This window comes from Thermobia domestica, chromosome 16, assembly GCF_964235325.1.
Source record: "Thermobia domestica chromosome 16, izTheDome1.hap1.1, whole genome shotgun sequence".
Taxonomy (NCBI): Eukaryota; Metazoa; Arthropoda; class Insecta; order Zygentoma; family Lepismatidae; genus Thermobia; species Thermobia domestica.
The window spans coordinates 70,580,217-70,601,516 of NC_137469.1; the positions used below are offsets into that span (position 1 = coordinate 70,580,217).

Below are 21,300 nucleotides of genomic sequence, written 5' to 3' on the forward strand. Positions count from 1 at the left end.
AAAGCTGCGTAGAAACGGTTAGATGTACCCACACGCATGTATTGTACCTATCCTTTCATGACCCGACCCATTGTAGCTGCAGTGCCACAACTTTTTTTCTTTACTTCATAAGACTTTAAATAAGTCATGCATTTCATGATTCATATGAGCACGTAATTTTTATATTATATTCTTTTACTTTGATGTCAAGCGTGGATTCTGATAACGGATTTTGGTCACTTCCGTTAGAATTCAACGTAATGCAAGGCCGAGCACAACCACGAAATAGGAAGAAAAATGGCGTTTTATTTTTCTGTTGTACCTTAAAGTTTACAACGAAACAAAATATCAACTATAAACAACAATCAATACATACATACATACATACATACATACATATACATACATACATACATACATACTTCTTGTGAGGGAAGTCAAATCGGTAAAAATTGCAATTTTATTGCTATAAACTAAGGGAAAGAAATTTTCTTAATGTTCTAATTCTTGTGAGGAAAGTCAAATCGGTAAAAATACTTACATATTGCTAGAAGCTACCTATTACTACCTATTGTTAGAAGCTCAGGGCAGAAACTACCTAATGTCATAATTCTTATGAAGGAAGTCAGATTGGTTAAAATTACCTTTTTATTGCTACAAGCTACGGGAAGAAACTTACTAATGTTTTAACTGTTGTATAAAGAATTAGCACCGTAAGTAATCTCTTTTTCTGTCTTATAGCAAAAAATATATATATATATATATATATATATATATATATATATATATATATATATATATATATATATATATATATATATATATATATATATATATATATATATATATATATATAAATGCTACTTATACTTTTAAACTTTAAGCTAGTCCACGTTCAACAAAAAATTTGACATTCTGATCAGAGTACTAAGCTGGAGAAACGTCCACATTTTAAAGCAAAGATGATAAGATTACATTAATTTAGGGTTTAGCGTAAAGTTATTTAATAATTTCTAAGTTGTGATCTAGTGACATTTTATATCTACGGTCTGGTAAATTTTTAAGTTCTACGAGTTGGTATCTCTGGTCGTACATCGAGTCGTCATGCTGTAGTGTATGTAAGACTGATTCCATTATTATTATTATTATTATTATTATTATTATTATTATTATTATTATTATTATTATTATTATTATTATTATTATTGGTACTACAAACAAAAATACTCTTTGTGCCTACTAATATTTATACAGTGTAAGTTTGTTTGAATTCTGAGTGATAAGAAAGCATAAATCTTATATTACAATTTTGAAAAAACGTGCACTATAAATTTTCATTGTGTAATGTTTCTTGTTTTGTTCAGGATTTATCATGAGATATTTTTTTATTTGGCCTATCTTTAGCAGAAGGGGTCCAGCTCTTTTCTCTAAAAAATGTTACAATTTTGGTAATTTCTGTTCACATTCGGTTAGTTTAGGGTAGGGTAAGTTAGTTTAGTTTAGGTTACGTTATTTTAGTTTATGTTATATTAGTGTAGGGGTCCCGCATTATTTTCCAAAAAATTGATAGAATTTCGCTTATTTTTACTAATATTAAGTTAGTTCAGGTTAGTTCAGAATAGCTTAGGTTAGTTTATGTTAGGTTAGGTTATATTTGCGTACGTTATGTTACGTTTAAGTACTTGCATCATTCATTTCTCCTGTAAATGAAGTGTTTTTAACGTGCTTCTGGACCCCTTGTACTAAACATGCTCCTTTTATTTTATTTTATTTATTTGTTTATTTTATAAAATATTTTCATTGACAGTGTCCCGGTATGGAAATTCAGAAATCTGGCAAGTCTATTAATACGCCTTTCCTTCAGCAAAGCTTGAAATTATGTTACTGCCTCGAAGAAACACAATAAGACAATGTTACACGATAGATTGTAGAATGTCCAACACTTGAAAGAATTATGCTTCAGAAGGGAGTTTGGGATTGACTATAATACAGGCAACAAATCCACATACCTACCTTGACTAAATCAAATACAAGTTCAATCAATTTTAAACAAAACTGGCGGTAGTGCTTTAAACTATCACAACAGAAATGCAGCATCTCGCGTCAGAAGACAAAGAAATTCTTGTGTATCTTTTAACAGATAGGAAAAGAAGGTGTAAAATAAACTCTGTCACCGTCACGGTTGTGTACTGTGAATATTCCCAGAAGGTAAATAAAGAACAACTAAGAAAAAAAAAGTTTAAAAAAAAAAACTGAAGAAAGTACTCGTTGCTGACTTAAGAACAGAACAGTAAGTATTCTTCTTCAGCAGGAAACCACCTACTTCTGAAATTATTCACAAAAAAAGATAGCATATGCAGTTTTTAGTGGCGCCAAGTCAACTACTACAAAAGAATCTTGCAAACAGCTATATTGTTAAAATCCTAGCACACTTCAATTCAAACAAAATAGTTTACAAATTCTGAGTCGGAATGTTTTGCTTTCGTGCTATCTGAAATGACCATCACTGTTAGATAATTTCAAAAAACAAATAAACCACATGGTATCTCACAGTCACAGTTTCTAAAAACGTCTGTTTTTTCACGAAAAAATAAAAATAAAAAAAAAGACAATGAACTTTTAAAATGCATTGTTTGTTGATGTTTATCAAATAAATAATGTCCGTTTCCATTGCATGACGTATAAATGACATAACATGACGTATTATAACTATACATTGTATAGTTGCCAGATCTTGGTCTGCTAGATTTAAAACAACATAAACATAAATTAAAAAAAAAAAAAACACGGAGCAACTTAACTGTACATATGCAGTTTTTTAAATTGCATTGTTGAACTTGCGACAAAATGGAGGCACAGTACGGTACGCTGCAACATGGTTTCTTAACTTACTATTTTACGATACTCTATTGTCTTAAGTTTAAAAAAAATACTATCATCATATCGTCCCTCTCGAGACAAAGGGGCGTATCTCATTTTCTTAAATTTTCCAAGAGACAAGTTTAAACTTTTGCTCATTACTTATTTTATCATCTTTTAAAATTTAATTTGATCTCGTAAGTTATATACCTGAACGAAGGATACCAAAGTAAATTTTGAAAGAAGAAAATATCAAATGTGGCTCTGATAGAGAGAACTGCATGCTAGTGCTCAGTTTTTTAAAAAAAACTTTCACGATCTACATTAAAATTTTATATGGATTACTCAGGCAACACTTCAGAACGTGATTCTGCAATCAGCACATAACATTGCTGAAGCACAAAAATAAATTCATGTCGAGATTAATATAACATGGTTTAGACAGTTTCGGGTAATAGATCAGTGTACCGTTTGTTGTATTAATGCTATCATTAAAAGAACTAATGTGAACAGAACAATTACAAAAAAGGCACATATAACACTTTAGATTCTACCGCAGATTAGCAGAGTAGTATAACCATCACATAAAAAAAAAAAAAAAAAAAAAAAAAAAACTATAGAATATTATTAGAATTCGAGCAGATATAAACAATTGAAAAATGCACGGTGGCTCAGTGGTGGAACACTCACCTTTGGTGCGAAGGGTTTCTGGTTCTATTCCAGGCCGTGTGAGTTTGTGGTAGACAACATCGTGCCCATGGATTCTCTCGTTTCCTCCCACATTCATCTCTTTTAATCATCCATTTCCTCTAGGCTAAAGGGCACGACCGTGGGGTGTAAAACTAGAAATTGCATTCAATTTTTCATTGAACACTTATATAGCCGCTGACAGCATACTTTCTCTGTGGTAAGAGTCAATATAAAAAGTTCGTGATCCCATGCAAATTTTCAGTTAATGTCCCATATATTTAAATTCAGTTCTGAAAAAAAAGCATCAAGTAAACAAAACATGATTTGCTTATTTAATCTTTCAAGCAAGATTGCCCCCCAGAATTCCCCCTAGAATCCGTTGGACCACAGGTAAGGTTCTTCCAATTCTCAGATGTAAGTGAAACGCCCCCTCTACCAAAATATCCTAGTTACACCAATGACTTGCTCTCCCACCACTTTTAGTTATGAGGGAGATCTAAATAAATGTTTGGTTATAATGTCCTTGTCAGCAAATATAAGTTAACTAAAACTAGACGTCTAAGGTAAGATTAACATTTGGCTTGCATGGGGAGCCCTAAGGGAAAGATGCTTTAAATAAGCCAGTACGAAGAGGGTTTGTAATAATTCTTATCAGATCTTAGTGGCTTGGAAAGAATAGTTGGTTTGACTTCCGTTTCCGCGGCGATAAACTTTTGGATATCTTAACCTAGGACACGAAATTTCATGTCTGAATGAAGTATGTAGCTACATCTGAGAGTTTGGTCGTCATTTTTTCTTCAAAATTCGAAGACAAACAAAGTAAAAGTCCAATGCTAAACTAAAATATTTAACTCACTGGTAGAGAGATCACCTCTGGTGCGGGGGTCCATAGTTTGATCCCGGGCCAAGTAAGTTTAAGGTGAACAACATCGTGTCTGTAAGTTTGCTTGCGGTTATACTGCTTCCTCCCACATTTTCATTCCATTAATTATTTCACAATTATTCACTTTCGATATTATTCGTCCCCTTCAGTCTACATGCTAAACGTGAGTCGTAAAAGTAAAAAATTAATTTAATTTTAATTTCATTACTTTGAACTAACGATCTAACGAAACTCTTCTGTGAAACTCTTCTCTTGATTTGTGTTGTGATCTTAAGAGGCCTCATCACGGCGAAATTAAATACCGCTAATTTTACAGTAATTATGTGATATCTTCAATAATAATAATAAAAAAAGATAATCGAAAAGTGAAACAAGAGTTCACTAGACAATATTTTACATGAGATACCGTTATCACGACTCACTTATCTGCTTTCGATTTCCAGCTATTTAGAAAATCGGCTTTTATTTTCGCGTTTATAAATGGCTGCAAACCGAAAGCTACTAGGTGACTCGTGATAACGGTATCTCATGTAAAATAATATTGTCTAAGGGCGCTCTTGTTCCACATTTCGATTATCTTTTATCTATTTGAAGATATCACATAATTACTGTAAAATTAGCGGTATTTTAATTTCGCAGTGATTAGGCCTCTTAATTCTATTCGATGCATTAGGTTCAGATGAAAAATATATGCAAGCTGATTGAATAGGATATGTAGAAACCATATATAAAGTATTGCCTAACATAAAAAAAAAAAAAAAAAACTATATTAAACAAGAGTACGTATCTTCTAATCGGAAGTAGGTACGATTTAAACTTTCACATTGATGCATTAAATATATAGTTCTAATAAAAATATTCATAAGAAATATGTAATTACGCTTCAATCTTCTCTTTCTTAATTATATAATAAGTTCAGACCTGACCGCACATTAACCACCGGAAAATTACTTAATCATATCAGACCCAATAGAAAAGAAATTCGAGAAATTTAGTTAAATAGAGCGAGTTAATAAGTGTTTATATATCTTCAGGCCCGTGAAATAATATAGTTTGAAGTTATAAAAATAAATATAGGTAGATGGAAATAAAATGCGTGGAAACTCCCCCTCAAACACTTGTCCTATCTGCGCTGCTAAATAAAATCATTGTATATAAATATATTGTAAAATATTTAGTACCTTGGCCACTAATGTTAATTTGGTATTTTTGTAAAAAGCAATTGGCAGAAAATTTAAAACAGTTTTCAATGTATTGTAAGGCAAATTACATTGGCCAGAGTTTGACCGCATATCTTTATAGAACTCTGGTAGTTTAAGAGGGTGTGCTGAAAAGTTTCTGGCATGTCCCCCTCCATCTCACACAAAACCGCAAGTGTATATTCATATGAAGGCTCACTACGTACGGTGCAAATATATATTAAGGGGGAAGGGAAACTTGAAACAATGATGGTAGAAATTCAAGCGAGTTTCACAGCTTTGAAGTGTCGAACCGCCATGAAGTTTTTGTTTTTCCAGTGAACGATCCACATTGAAACGTTACAAACGGAGGGCACAGTGCCCCTCCTACAGTACTATGCCCAATATTTTAGCAAAGGTGCTGAAATATCTGAACAGCGATCAGAAGGAACAAGTTGAAGTATCCAAGGCAGCTTTGTCTCATTTTGAGACTACTGCTTCCATTTTTTTTTTTTTAATCGATTAGTGACTGAGGATAAGACCTGCTCCATATCTAGAGCATAATTCTGAGACCAAAGAGCAGACAACGGAATAGTGCAACTCTGGATCTTTGCGACCAAAAAACTCCGCACCCCGAAATAAGCAAAATTGGTCATGGCAAAGATGGCGTTCTGTTGGTGGGCTACCTAATCTGGATTGGTGAAAGGAAAATGTGGGAGGAAACGGGTGTACTCCGAAAAAACCCACGGATACGATGCTGTCCACCGCAAACTTACTTGTCCTGGGATCGAACCAGAAATCTCACGCACCAAAGGGAAGCGCTCTACCACTAAGCCACCGTGCCCCCTCGATAAAATGCAGAATACTTAATACTACTACTACTACTTCTACTACTACTACTACTACTACTAATAATAATAATAATAATAACACTAGTTAACAAAGGTTTTGTTACATAAAAGGAAATACCTGTTCTTAAAGGAACTTTTTGCGCTGAATTCGAATATGCACTCGGTTTTTCTCCATCACGTACGATTTTCCCGTAACAGAGGGATTTTCGGGAAAATCCCTCAAAAATTTCCCTTTTCGTTTATTTTACACCCCAAGATCTTGTCCCCTTGCATATACTAACATAGAAATTATACCTAAGTATACTTTGATTCATATTTAACAAACCCTCCAAGTTTCGTAATAATCGCTTTATTCTTTCTAGAGAAATAAATATGTTTGTATGTATACTGTGTGTACTGTTTATTGCACCTTATAGTAATGCTTTCAGATCTCTTAAGTTGAGGTAAAACGTTTTGCTTTATTATCACAAACACATATATAAAATATAATACAATATAATTTACAAGTATGACAATTTACAATAAACAATAATACAAAAGGTCATGAAAAGACAATCAAAACTATCACAATATATGAAACTTCCATTGGGTTACAAAAACGTACACTACTTCCTTCTTTTGTAAGAAATGTTGCATTCTCTAACAAGACCCCAACAATAGTCCCCCATCATTGAAGGATCCCATCGTCCCTGGTACCTTTTCGCCATTGCCATTATATCTTGGTGGAATCTTTCCCCCTGTTCGTCGCTGAGAGCACCTAGGTTAGCAGGAAAGAAGCTGAGGTGGGAGTGCAAAAAGTGGATTTTTAAAGACATCCTACAACCCAACTCTTTGTATTTCTGTATCATGTCCTGTACGATTTCTGTGTAACTCCCAGCTTTGTTATTGCCCAGAAAGTTGCGCACAACACACTTAAATGCTGTCCAGGCAGCTAGCTCAGCACTGTTTAACTTGCTGTCAAATCTATCATCAAGCATTAATTTCCTAATTTGGGGACCAATAAACACTCCCGCTGAAATCTTAGCATCACTCAGGTTAGGGAACTTATCTCGCAAATACTTGAAACCTTCACCAGATGTGTCCATGGCTTTGACAAAGTCCTAACTTGATATGAAGTGGCGGTAGTAATATCTTATTAGGATCTACCAAAGGAGCGTATTTGACGTTGCATTCTCCAGGTACGTAATTCACTCTAGGTTCCCATTCCTTCACTTCATAATGTTTGTCATCAGCTCGGCTATCCCATAAACATAAAAAACATTGGTACTTCGTGTAACCGCACTGCAGTCCTAATAAAATACCAACTACCTTGAGATCACAACATATTTGCCAACAATGGTCCTTGTAATTTATAAGATTTAGCAAAGTTGACATGGTGTCATAGGATTCCTTAATCTTCACTGAGTGCGCAAGTGGTATAGAAGGTTTTTTATTTCCATTATGTAAAAGGACAGCTTTAAGGCTGACCTTTGACGCGTCGATAAATAACCTCCATTCTTCTGGAACGTAAGGAATTCCTAGCTCCGCCATCAACCCATTTATATCCGTACATACGCACACATTATCTTGCATTGAGAAATAGCTTGAAAATTGAACATGCCTTTTCCTGTACACTGATATGTTCGTTTCTGCATCCAATAAGTTCCACTGCTGGAGCCTTGATCCCAGAAGTTCCGCCTCTTGCTTTGTCAGGTGCAAATCACGGACTAGGTCATTAAGTTCACATTGCCGGATGAAATGTGGCTCGCGAACACAGTCAGGGATGAACGTTGGATCCTTGGATGTACATGTTGATGTCGATGGTTCATCAAGGTCATGATCATCATCAGAGTCTTTTGGCCATATCTCTTCCCAGTTGGTAGGGGGCTCGGGAAGTGGAAGTTCTTTTGCATTCTGTTACATTTGATAACAAATATTGATAACCATTTCATGAACAAAACGAAAAAACTTGGAGAATTGTATATATATGTATTAAGATATACATATACTGTACGTTTAAAAAAAATATACGTTGGAAGTACATTCTATTTTTATACACGTTTCTAATTTACAGAGAGCAATACAAGTGTGTTGTTGACTATTGTAAATATTCATTTTTATGTCTGTGTTTGTAGTAATAAAGCAAATCGTTTTTACCCCAACTCAGGAGATCTGAAAGAATTACTATCAGGTGCAATAAATAGTGCACACAGTATACATACAAATATATTTATTTCTCTAGAAAGAACCAAGCGATTTTTACGAAACTTTTAGGGTTTATTAAGTATAAATCAAGGTATACTTAGGTATAATTTCTATGTTACTATATGTAAGGGGACAGGAGCTAGGGGAATAAAATATCTGAAAAAGGGAAATTTTTGAGGGAATTTCCCGAAAATCCCTCTGTTACGGGAAAACTGTACGTGATGGAGAGAAACCGAGTGCATATTCGAATTCAGCGCAAAAAGTTCCTTTAAGATCAGGTGATTCTTCTCATGTAACAAACAAAAAGTTTAAATTTGTTAACGAGTGTAATAATAATAATAATAATAATAATAATAATAATAATAATAATAATAATAAGAAGAAGAAGAAGAAGAAGAAGAGGAAAGAATTTATATGTATTTCACTATCAGTTTCATTTCAATAACTGTCGTGGTTCTCGTATACTGCACCAATTTTTAGATTTCTAAATGAGTGTTTTTTTTTTTAATTTTCTCGAAAACTACGCATGAACTTTCACAATCATGCACATCATTTGATTCAACTCAATAAGATTTATCGATTTGTATGTCTAATCTAAGATTTTTTTCGGTATGTTTCATTGTAAAATATGTAGTGTATTTCCAGGGCAGGCACCATTTTGCTTTGCAATGCTGGGTATATTCCAGGAAGACTTTCGATTACCCTTAGTTTTTGACAACCAGTATATATATATATATATATATATATATATATATATATATAGGGTGTTTCAAAACAACACCGACAACGTTTGGGAAGTGATTCCTGACATCGAGACTATCTTGGGTGCACAAATGCTTCCTTTCGGAGTTATAGGCTGCTGAAAACATGAAAAAAAAAAAAAAAAAAAAAGAACTTTAAAGGCCCATAGCCCCAAAACTATGGGACCTACCGCAGTCTGGTCAAGACTTCTCTTAGGAGCTAGTGTGTGTCCTATCCAAATATTCATGTTTCAGAATCCTCCAGTACATCCGCAAAAACTTTTATAAAGGTAGTTGGTGAGTAGTTGAAATTATCTGCCCGATGCCAAACTCTATCTATAAAAATTGTTGCGTGAGTACCTTAGGATTCTGAAACACGGATTTTTGGATAGTACACATACTAGTTCCTAAGTAAAGTCTTGATCCGACTACGGTAGGTCCCATAGTTTTGGAGCTATGGACCTTTAAAGTTCATTTTTTTCACGTTTTCGGCAGCGTATAACTCCGAAAGGAAGCATTTGTGCACCCAGGTTGGTCTATACTTTTTGTCTTATCTTGGTGTCAGGAATCACCTCCCAAACGTTGTCGGTATTGTTTTGAAACACCCTCTATATGAAATAAACTTGACTTGCCTTGTATTGCGAAAATTCTTTTATTTTTCCTTAAAGAATTATATACAAGACGCGAGAATAGTATTTGTGAACGTGACAATAAAAACGAAAACGTTCATTACGCAAGAAGTAAAAAAAAAGAAAAAGAAAAAGAAAAGAAAAGAAAAGAAAAGAAAAAGAAAATATGTGTGTACTTTAGTCACAAGTCGTATTAGACAAACTCTTGTGTAGTTATTTCCGCTCACTATAAAAAGAATGCGTAGGGCGATAGTTATATTTATGAGTAAACTGAGTCAGAGACTGTGATTCATATACATATAAAACGATGTTTACGGGGTGTTGGGGAGGTGGAGAGAATACTAGGAAAATGTCTTTACAGTGGTGTATATAAAGACTTTGCAAATATGATTTATTGATATTGTAACCAGAAAAAAAGGCAATGCTACTATACATATAGTAGGGAAAGTCCATCTAAATTTTTGCAGTCAAACTATTTTGGCTTTTAAAAGGGCAAAAACTGTTACTCCCTCTGAGAGATGTATCGCTTTTTCAATCCACGGAGTTAATAAAAAATTCCTAGAAATGAAATGAAATGAGTATGACTAAATTGGTGGAATAAAAATGTGGGAAGAAATGGGAGAATCACAGAATAAAAACCATATTTCTATGTATTCTTGTCCTGTATCAAGAAAATCTGTGGACACATTGTCCAATAATGGTCTGGAACCGAACCAAGGACCCCCCCTTTCACCGGAGTTGAGGGTTGCTGTTGCTTCCTTGATCGCTACATTCTTTGGAATCTGCAGCACGAACCCTAATTTTGTTACTGATCAAAGGATAACAAAATCTCTTTTCTGATTGGGGGCGTTGTGGTAAAGCGCTTACCTCTGGTGCGTGGGGTCGCTGATTCGATCCCCGGCCAAGTAAATTTGTGGTGGACAACATCGTGTCCGGGGGTTTTCTCGCCGGTACTCCCGTTTCCTCCCTCTTTTCATTCCACCTATTCTTCCATCATCATTCACTTGCTTTCATCATCGTCTCTCTTAGCCTATAGGGCACACCCATGGGACGTTAAACTGAATTTTTTCATTTGATTACTGACTCTTTATTCTACACAATTCGTCTGTACATTCACAATTATTATTATTATTATTATTATTATTATTATTATTATTATTATTATTATTATTATTATTATTATTATTATTATTATTATTATTATTATTATTATTGGTGTTGCAGTACGCATCCAGCCTCAGGAACTACTGCACATCAGCGATTCATTCTGATAATACTAGAAATACATTCGTATCGTAATTGTAATCCAGTGATCGATCGATGCTTACTAAAATGTGCATTAAGCTGAAACTGTCTTTGGAGCACAATATACGTCACATCCGTGTGACATCTGTATTAAATACGGATGGCTAAAAGATTTCGGAACCGACGAGATCCTAATCCAAACTAGGTTGTCCTTCCCCTTCTATTTGCTTCCAGCTATGGTCCTGGCTAATAGTAAGATGATAGAAAATGTATATCATTTAGGATTCAGTTCCAGAGTCGCCTAAGCGCCAAAATAAAAAATTCTCAGTTTAGTCTACGAACCGCCCCTACATGCCACTCTTTAACCAAGGATATACAGGGTGGCCCAAAAGTTGGTATACATCCCTGCACTGATCAAGTATAACATTCTAAGTTTATGGGTTTATTTGCTTCAGCCCTTCCGAGCTTAAGATATAAGTGAAATGACATTAAGAACAAATAATAAACTACGTCTACCTGACGGATAACAATAAGAAATGATATAAAATGCAATGAGCTGATCAGTACCGTACTGTATACCTACTTTTGGGCCACTTTTTGTACAATATTAACCTACCGATATATATGGCTCATTCAGTGCTGAAAGCGTGATGATTTCTTATTATGCTGTTAAAATTTATCGAAAAACTGGACTTACGTCAATTTTCTCGAAAGTAATGAACGTGGCACACAAGTTACTCTGGTACCAGGGGCGTTATTTAGGGAGGAGCAGGGGGGGGGACAATTGCCACCTCCAAAAGTTTGAGGAATACATATACTTTAATCGATTGTCTATGAATACACTAGTACAAAACGTGAAAGTTTTATGTCGATGGTGTTCTTGCGCCCCTTAAGCGAAGTCTGAAATGACACTCCTGTACTGGTACTCAACCCTTCATTTCATGTTATGCACCAAACTTTGGTTTTAGATCTAAAAACTACAGACAAAAATTAAACTTGATAAATTCACCAATCCAACAACCCAAAGCAAGTTAAATATACAAATTTGAAACTAAAAGGATTCTTCATCATCGCAGGTAAAATGTCAAAAGTAACGCACAGTTACTCCACCCAGCTCAAAGGGTACGGCTTTCCGCGAGCTTCATTCATTTACAGCGTACCGTGAAAGACGGTAACATTTTTTCGACTTATTGTCTCTCTGTAGCCATGCTGTCTCCTTGTTCGTGTCATTTGAATGGAAAGAGAAGGGTTGAAAGAAAGGAAATAAGCAAAGCACCGTTTTAATACTCTCATTGTCCAAGTGAATGGTCAAAGCACTTCTACGCTTCTACAAGGACAAAGAGGTGGATGACCCTTGGAAATTGTCACGTTCTAAGGTTTTTCTGTCAAATCCTTTATATACAAAGTAAAATAGAGAAAATTCGTGGTAGGCGACATACAGAAACCAAACTCATAAATTATCCTGCTGCGTTTTGTTTTTGTACGTGCATTGCAGTTTTTTTTTTAAAATTATTTATAACCCTGGTTTGGAAAGTGTTTAGCAATTGGAGAATGTGGCATCTTTGGAGAAATGATATGAATACATCTATATTGTCATTAACACCCATCAATTCAAGTTAATATCTACCTATTGGGTAATCAAAATAGTTACAGGCTTTGTTTACTTAAGGAAATACTTCCTCAAAAGGTGGGGGAAAACCGAATTTAATTTTAACAACATAGAAAATGCCAAGTAGTGATGTTTCAACAGCCATTTGCTTGCTTAGAGTATAACATCCTTTCTCGGCAGCAAGGTGCATATAATACGTGATATGCAGTGTAACGTGAGATTCAATCAAACACGTACTCCCACCATAGGTACAGTACACATCCAGAACACTAAACTATCGGGGATGTATTTTGGAAGCCGATGGGAGCTACCTTCAGTTAACATTCATTCTTGACTTTTCTTTTTGGGAAGAAATATTTATCTATACCAACTACTGAAAGTTTTAGGAGAGATGAAAGTAGTGACGACGCCAGCCTTAATTTCTCAGGGGGAAAGCGGACGAACAGAAGTTGTTTTGGGAGAGGCAGCCAGTTTCATATATAGCTACCGAAAACAGTAATTTTATATTTCTTGAATTATAAATACATGTTTGGGGAAGCAGTCGGGGGCAGACGATACCACCGGGGGCACCTGCCCTCTTGCTTCCCTCTAGCAACGCCACTGGATGAAAGTGGTTTCAGGAGGCTATCTTCTAGCTATAATAACGCGTATGCACTCTCAAATTGCGCCTCTCCAATCTGAAAATTACACTAAAATTAAGCAAAAAAAAAAAAAAAAAAAAAAAAAAAAAAACTGATATTGTTGGCAAGCATAATCTAGGGTAATGGGAGGTTTAGAATTGGTGTTTTTCACGAGGCGATACGAGATGAGACAGTACTTTCGGAACGAAACAGCCTTAAATCTTGTCTAGTGGGCAATACTAATTAGAATATACCTAACACAAGTAAGGAACCATGCCTTGCCCTTCCCCAAAGCAAAATCAAATTACGCCAATGGTAGTGTCCCTGTGAAGTGTCCTGCATAGCACAAAACAACTCACTTTATGACACAAGAACATTAAGAATGACAATAAGAAGGGAATTTAATCCTTTTTGGTATTTAGAATGATTTGTAAATAATATAAATTTTGGTCGTTCTTCTGAAAATACATCTTAAAACGTTAAAAATTATAAAATTTTGTAGTTATATTACAACGAAATATTGACAAGTACACTGTCGAAAAGCTATTGTTGAATTACAATCAGCCTTAACATACAGTATACGTTTGACATTTAAAATAATGAACAACTTATCGTTATTACAAGAGTCTATCTTATTTCAATTTTGAGTTAGACTAAATGGCATTTTAACAACAAAGGAATGACTTTTTTTTTTTTGGGGGGGGGGGGTCTGACTAACAGAAATTTGTAGTTTAAGTATCAAGAGAAGTTATGAGTGAACGTAAAGAGTTTCAAAAGAGAAGTGAAGTTTCGCTTCCTGGAACTTCGAGTGTACTACAAAACTACAAGCAAAAACCCAAAAGAAAGATCGTTTGTATGTCATTAACGTATTAACTACTAGTGCTAATTAGCAGCACAACCAACGAAGAAGCATGTGATTAACAAACGTTATAAAAAAAGAGGAAGAAGAAGAGGGAGAAAAATCTGTGAGTGCTAGAACAGTCGTCAATTGATTAACACACTTCTTTTTTTTTTTAAGAATACATATGCACTCACATTTTTTTTAAAAATAATACATATTAAAGATATGTCTATCTCAGGGATACAAATAAGCAACAAAATTTTACTAGCCCAAGAAAGAAACTACTAGCCCACATCCCACAATAGAAATCATTTACTTACCTTCGGTATGATATTAAATACTCGCCCACACCGATGAACCACTTACCTCGGGCGAGTGGTTATTTGCATCCCTGGTTTATCTGCTTTGTGGTTTACAGTTGGACTTAGCTCGGTATCCACAGAGTGGCACGGGGAGCCGGGTCTCTCTAAAGTTTTACTGGTCACCTTTAAATTTTCACGGTAGGCTTGCAAATGAACTGTAATGTGATGACCTAGAATATGATTGGATCGGGACCTCCTAACTTCTACCGGCCCCTCCTTCATTTTGGGGCTGACTACGGGCCTGGTTGGACTATTGTTAGCACGCAGGAGCTCAACATAAATAAAAAAAATTGATTTTTTACGGCAGAATTGCAAGATAAGTGTACCTTGCGTTCATATGTTATTAAATAATAGTATTAGTGTATTACTGAAAAGTAAAATGTTCAAAGATGAGGCATATTCCAATTAATAGATCTCACTGAGCTGAACAATAGGATATAGGAGAGTGTAAATCCTGATGAGTAATTTTCAAGGAAATCGAGGAAACGTTTTTTGTAAACCTAAACATTGATGATGAACGATAACCACGCCATCTATAATGGTAAAACTGATACTGAAATATATCCTGACTTGGTTTTTTCATTATGACAACACGAAGACGACAATAAACAGTATGGTCTATGATTAATTAAATGTAGCCCTTACTCTTCAACTTGATTTTTTTTTGTTTCGGTGCAAGTGGTCCCGGATTCGATTCTCGGTAAGGGCACCTGGCCGGAAAAAAGTGTAAAAATCTTTTTTCAGGCCAGCCAACCTGAATGAGGTTTTCCTTATTCACACCAGGCAAATGCCGGGGTGGTACCTAACTTATAAGCTCCAGACCGCTTCCTTTCTTCTCTTTCTCCGGATAATGTGCTCGCCGAGGGACGTCATCCCTCTACGTCACGGGCCAAATGGCCATAGATACCGAAAGCCCAGAAATATAAATCCTAAATCCTTGACTTTTTTTTTTTTTTTTTTTTTTTGTTTAACAACATTGTGCTAAGGCGATAGATATTTGAACGAATAGATGGTATTGAATTGAACAAAATAACATGTACGAGAGTAAACAGTATTCATAATATTCAAGAAAATAGATTTTAAAAATAGTATTCACAGTATTCAAGAAAATAGTTTTTTTTTTTAAAGAGTATTCACAGTGTTAAAGAAAATATATTTTTTTAAATTATTTTAATGCCACTACAAAGCATATCGCTCGTTGTCAACAAGAATCGATAGTATTTATCATTTATTCTGTTGTAACATATTATTTATGAAGTGATATATTTAAAAAAAACACACACACTGATAAGTAGCACATTCTATCTAGTAGAAGGAGGATTGACTTCTAGAATGCAACACACATCCCTAACAGTGACACACACACACTAGTCAACGACACACTTACTCTACTACCTCTAACTAATGCCTTGAACTTCTTTATTTCAGACGAGCACGAGCCGCCACTGTACGTTAATCAAATACATTTCACAAGGTTTTTCAAGTGTGATTTAAAAAGACAGAAAGCTGAAGAAGCGCAAATAATAGCCCATGAAGATAGAAAAATCACTGTGTTAACAAGGCTAAACAGTGCCATATAGTGAAATGATAACGTTGCCCTGAATGCATTCAACCGTTGCCTTCAAATTTCAACCGAAAGATTCGCTGCTGTCATGGGGAATCAAGTCACGCAGTGTAGCCAGTCTTAATCAATATTGGGTTTAGCACTGATTCTTTTGATTTACTCTAAATATCTCAATTATTCCTTCTTTTCATATATTTTTTTTCCTAACCGAATGATGTATTAGCTTTACAAAATAAGTACCAATGAAAATGTTAATGACAAATGAAACTTGAAACGACATAACACTGCATGTGTTAGGTTTAGATCAATTCGTAGTTATGTATTATTTTAATTTTCGTTTATCTTTCAATGTTCAGTTACTAGCGCTAGTGTTCAGTGCTAAAGAGTGTTCGTTCCTAGCACGTGAGATTCCTCGTTCGATCCCAGTTTCCACCAGTTGGTATTTGTGGTGGACAAGAAGCATGCGCGTAGGTTCTCTTGTTTTTTTATTTTTCCACTTTCTTCATTCCGCAATAATGATCCATCTCATTATCATTGTCTTCCTTAGCCTTGGTACATGAACCTCGTACGTTAAACTCTAACAAACAGATAAAATAAATAGACATCTTTCGATACCAATTTCCACTGGCACCATAAATAACCAACAACAATATCACCAACAAAGAGAGCAAGAACGTAGAAGTTCGGAAAGGACCCATAACTACAGGTACCACCCCAATATTCATCTGGTGAGACCGAAAAAAAAAAACAACCCGAAACCGAAACCCAAGACTCCCTGATTACATTAATCAACACCAACAACAGAAAATCACGTGTTAGTCGGGCAAGTCCTATATCTAAACGTATTATCCCGGCATTCACCTAGTGAAAGTGAGAGGAAAATCCTAGACCAGGCTAGCCAGCTACCGAATCCGAACCCGAAGCCCCCTGACCAGGGATGTCATTTAGGGGAGACAGGGAGGGGCAATTGCCCCCCGAGTTTGAGATGTATATAGATTTTATCAATAGAATAGTAGTAAATCAGTGAAAAAACGCGAAATTTTTACTTATATCAAGGGGTCTTGCTCCCCCGCCAAGCGAAATCTGAAATAACGCTCCTGCTCCTGACTACTACTCTATGCGTAAACTTTGGCATACCCAACATAATTCCGACAGTAAACAATATATGCTTGCCTTCCTCCATTTTAAATGATATGCGTCTTTGTTCAGGGTTGCTTATAATTAAAATTTCGATCCAATCAAAGTATTAAAATAACTAACTGAACTTGTACTGTCTATACAGCATATCATTCTAATATGAGCATGAATCTTCTTCACTTCCTCACATATTTGTACTTGTTCCTTTACAGACACAAGTGAAGGAAAAAAGAACCTGTTAAGGGAGTAAATTGTTACAGACAAAGATCTAAACGGAGCATTTTAAAATATAGATATTGGGATGAGTTTGTGGCAATCTTGGAGAAGTGATAGATGGTATCAAATAGAAATACATATATTTATAAACCCATATTCCAGTATGCCTCATTGCAGTTCTACAGACGTTTCAAGTTGCCAGTATGCAGTAGATCTTATCATTATTAAAGCAAAGCGCCTGTAATGTCCGTCAACCCTCTATACGTAGTTTTTCTACTGGTTGCCTAAAACAAGGATAGCAACGCGAGCTAATTCATAGCAATTTGAATGAGAACTGGCAAGATCTCCTCAAAACTTGGAATCAACCAGAGAAAACAGCACTTTCTAGAGTCTGTGGTTTCCGAAATCTCGTGGTCGAAAGGAAAGATTTTTAAAAAAAATGAAATTAGCACGGCTTTAAATCGGAAATTTCTGATTGACTACAATAGTGAATACTGTGCTATGGGCTTAGGAAGTCCTTGTTCCGGGCCCTACATACAGTATTACAATATAGCTATAGGAAGCAGTGGTTGGTTCCTAATATTTTAATCACAAGATACTACAACCGTGTTCCAAATATTAATTTCATATTTTTAATACAGTATTTAATGTTTCATACAAGCACAAAGGCTGTAAACCTTATATTTCAGAGAACCACACAAGAAAGGCATATATAATAGCTACTAGATTAGTTATAAAATTCAAATAAAAAAGAGAGATGTATTGCATTATTTGCGTGACTGGCATAATTGAATTGTCTATAGCCAAATAAGGAGTATACACGAGTTCGAATTCTATTTATGGTTCAAGTTCCTTCGTGGCTACGCGGTTAGCATACACACCTTTGAATTGGGAGATCCGGCTTCGGTTCCCGACGGGAGCTCATGTGGTTCGGATCCCACGCTAACACTGTAGGTCCACGTCTCATCTAGCCTTGCTGCTTAAAGGGACGTTAAATTAAAAATTACATCACATCTATGTACGGTATGAAATGAATGTCTCCTTACATTATTCATTTCATTGTATTTCGCAATCTCTACTGTGCAAAACCGTGATAGGTAAAATCAAACAGAAAAAAAAAACTTCCGTTTTCTTTCCTATGAGTGTTTTACTTTTTTTATGTATGTTATGTAACAATTAATTTGAGAAGATAGGTGAAATCTAATTTAAGAACGGAAAAACATGATAGAATAAATTGCTGAAGAGAAAAACATCATACGTAGAATGAATTTGGCTATTTTAAATTTTGTAGTCTATTTTCAGTAATGTTAATTGTGATCAAATCTTCCAGCGATTGCTAAACAAAACTAATAATTTCACGGAAGAAAAGCACTTTCTTTAAAAAAATTCCATATGTAGCAGGATATATAGTGTTTCTGTGCACCCTAATGGTTACGGTATGTCCTTTTCGTGTGCAGGATCCTAGGTTTGAATCCTCAAGATGAATGTTGATTCAATTGGGGTGCTACATGAATTAAGATGTGGCGAACGCCGGTCTAAAAGCCAGAAAATATGATTATTGAAACTGATGTACTGAACACATATCACCCAAACAGAATCCATATACTGTGGGAAGAATATACGATTGTAGGTATTGTCTCATTCGGATCTAGAAACTGGCATCTTTATATGAAGAGAGATGAAACAATGATGAGTTAATGCATTCTGGTCTACTGAAAGGGGCAAATAGGAAATTGACTTGTGAGGTTAATCTGTAATGATTTCAAGGGTGTTTGCCCTGGGGTAAATTACTCCTTGCTGTGGTCATATCAAAGATCGTGCTCAATGTGAATTACTGTCCATATATTGAAAATCTCCCCATGGGGAAATCTGAAATTATCACTGCCGGGGAAACCCCCTTAAAACTACTACTGATTGGTCTCTAATATATTCACAGCACCATTTTTCACCCCCGAGCATTCAAATTCCTCAGTCCCCAGGGGAAGACATTCTGAAATTAGCACTGTCGCTAAGATCAATGAAATCAACAATGGCACATTAAGATTGACTTAAAAAAAAAAGCGCACTACTCTTACAGATGATGGTCGCTCTATCATAATTATGGTAAATAGCAGTAAATGAAAAAAAAAAAAAAAACATTGTTTTGCTAGCATCATTTGTCAGATGACACTCATTGTACGCTCTCCACTAAAACAATATGTGCAGCACATCCTTGTCTTCCACCAACCACCTACACCAGCAATTGTTCTTTACGACCTCCTACTCAAAGTATTGTGTAGTCATAAGACAAAAAACTACGATGAATCTTCCTCAATATGGGACTGGCAACAGCGGTATTTCCGGTCTGTTGAATTAGAAGTTCTCTTGTATTCACGCGAAGTACAGACCAGCCTGCTGTTCACAATTTCTTGCAGAAAAACAATAGCTGTCAAGATCTTCCACACAAAACGTCAGTAAGTGGACCAGGTATCTTAAATTCACAGTTGTCTTGCGTTATTTTCAGTTGAAGTAACGAATTATTGGTTTCTTCTTCATGGGGTTTTAACGTAAGAACGAAAACACATGGACTTACTGGAAGGTAACACAGCTTCCAGATTGTTATTTCCACACTAAATATATTTTTAACACTTTGAAACAACTTTCTTGAGTACTTACCTTATGCACATCCACGAACTTATATATCCAATTCGGTTTATGCTTTGTCTTGTTTTTTTCTTTTTTTTCACACAAACAACAACAAAACACCACACCAAAACACAGTTCACTGTAAATCAAGTTATCAGACACACTTTGCGAACCACCTTGTACTAAACTCCTTCACTCACCGACTCCAGGCAGTCAGTTCGTAAGAAAAGCAGGGAAAACATTTGCCGCTAAGCTTTGCGTTCGTTGGTGAGATCTCGGCATGCGCAGAGCTCACCTGTCATGCCTTTCTCGAGCGCCCCCTCTTTTGCCGCTCACTCCAACCACTAGCTCTCCAAGAAGAAAATATACCGCCTCAAGGAACAAGCATTCCTCAGTGCAGGGAGCGAAAAATTTACTCCACTCCTCGTCCCTCAACAGTTTTTTTTTTTTTTTTTTTTTTAATGAATAGTATTTCTTACAGGTACCAAACCAGAGAACCGGTTACAAAAGATTGAATAACCATGGTTCACTGTTGCCGAATATGTGTCCTCAATGGAAGATGCGCAGATAATACCTGGATTAAGATGTAGCAGTAGTAAATAGTAATAATACATATCAAAAAAAGATTTGAATGAATGGTCGGTCGGATTTTCTAGACAAAATCCTCCATATCACTTTCTCCTCTTCTCTCGCTCCTTAATTTCCCCTTCCCCTTTCGCCTGACTTCTCAACTGGGTGCAGGTTTGGAATTTGGAAGTCAAGTGCTTCAGGCAACTTGCTACATATCTAACGTCTGTCCTATTCTTGTAAAAATATTTTCTGGCTCAGTCAAAACTGGTCAGTAAATTATGTTTTACACAAGCTGATGAATGGTTGTGGATAGGAAATAACTGAAAATTTGTTAACTCTGTTGGTGGCCGTACTACAAGCATTCAGGTGTAGTTTAGTAGTTTATCTTCTTTGTATCTACTGCTGAAGAGCTTAGTAACTTATTTTTTTGAATTTTTAAAACCCATTTCCTAGACTATCTGCGTTGAAATTTATACAATAAGTAAAGCAGATATTGTTTATAACAGCAAGTGATCTAC

At 35.4% G+C, this 21,300-nt stretch overlaps 1 protein-coding gene across 4 annotated transcripts in view; it reads right to left on the minus strand.

The window, feature by feature from the left end:
- Positions 1-20,539, minus strand: part of nahoda (DOMON-like domain-containing protein nahoda) — a 382,855-nt gene extending 362,316 nt beyond the window's left edge. For 2 of the 4 annotated variants that reach the window (XM_081742555.1, XM_081742552.1), the window contains exon 1: positions 20,243-20,535. The gene's annotated coding sequence lies outside the window, so the exon portion shown is untranslated. Of the gene's footprint in view, positions 1-20,242 lie in introns of all 4 variants that reach the window. The other 2 variants (XM_081742554.1, XM_081742553.1) reach the window with 1 other exon arrangement.
- Positions 20,540-21,300: the final 761 nt, after the last annotated feature.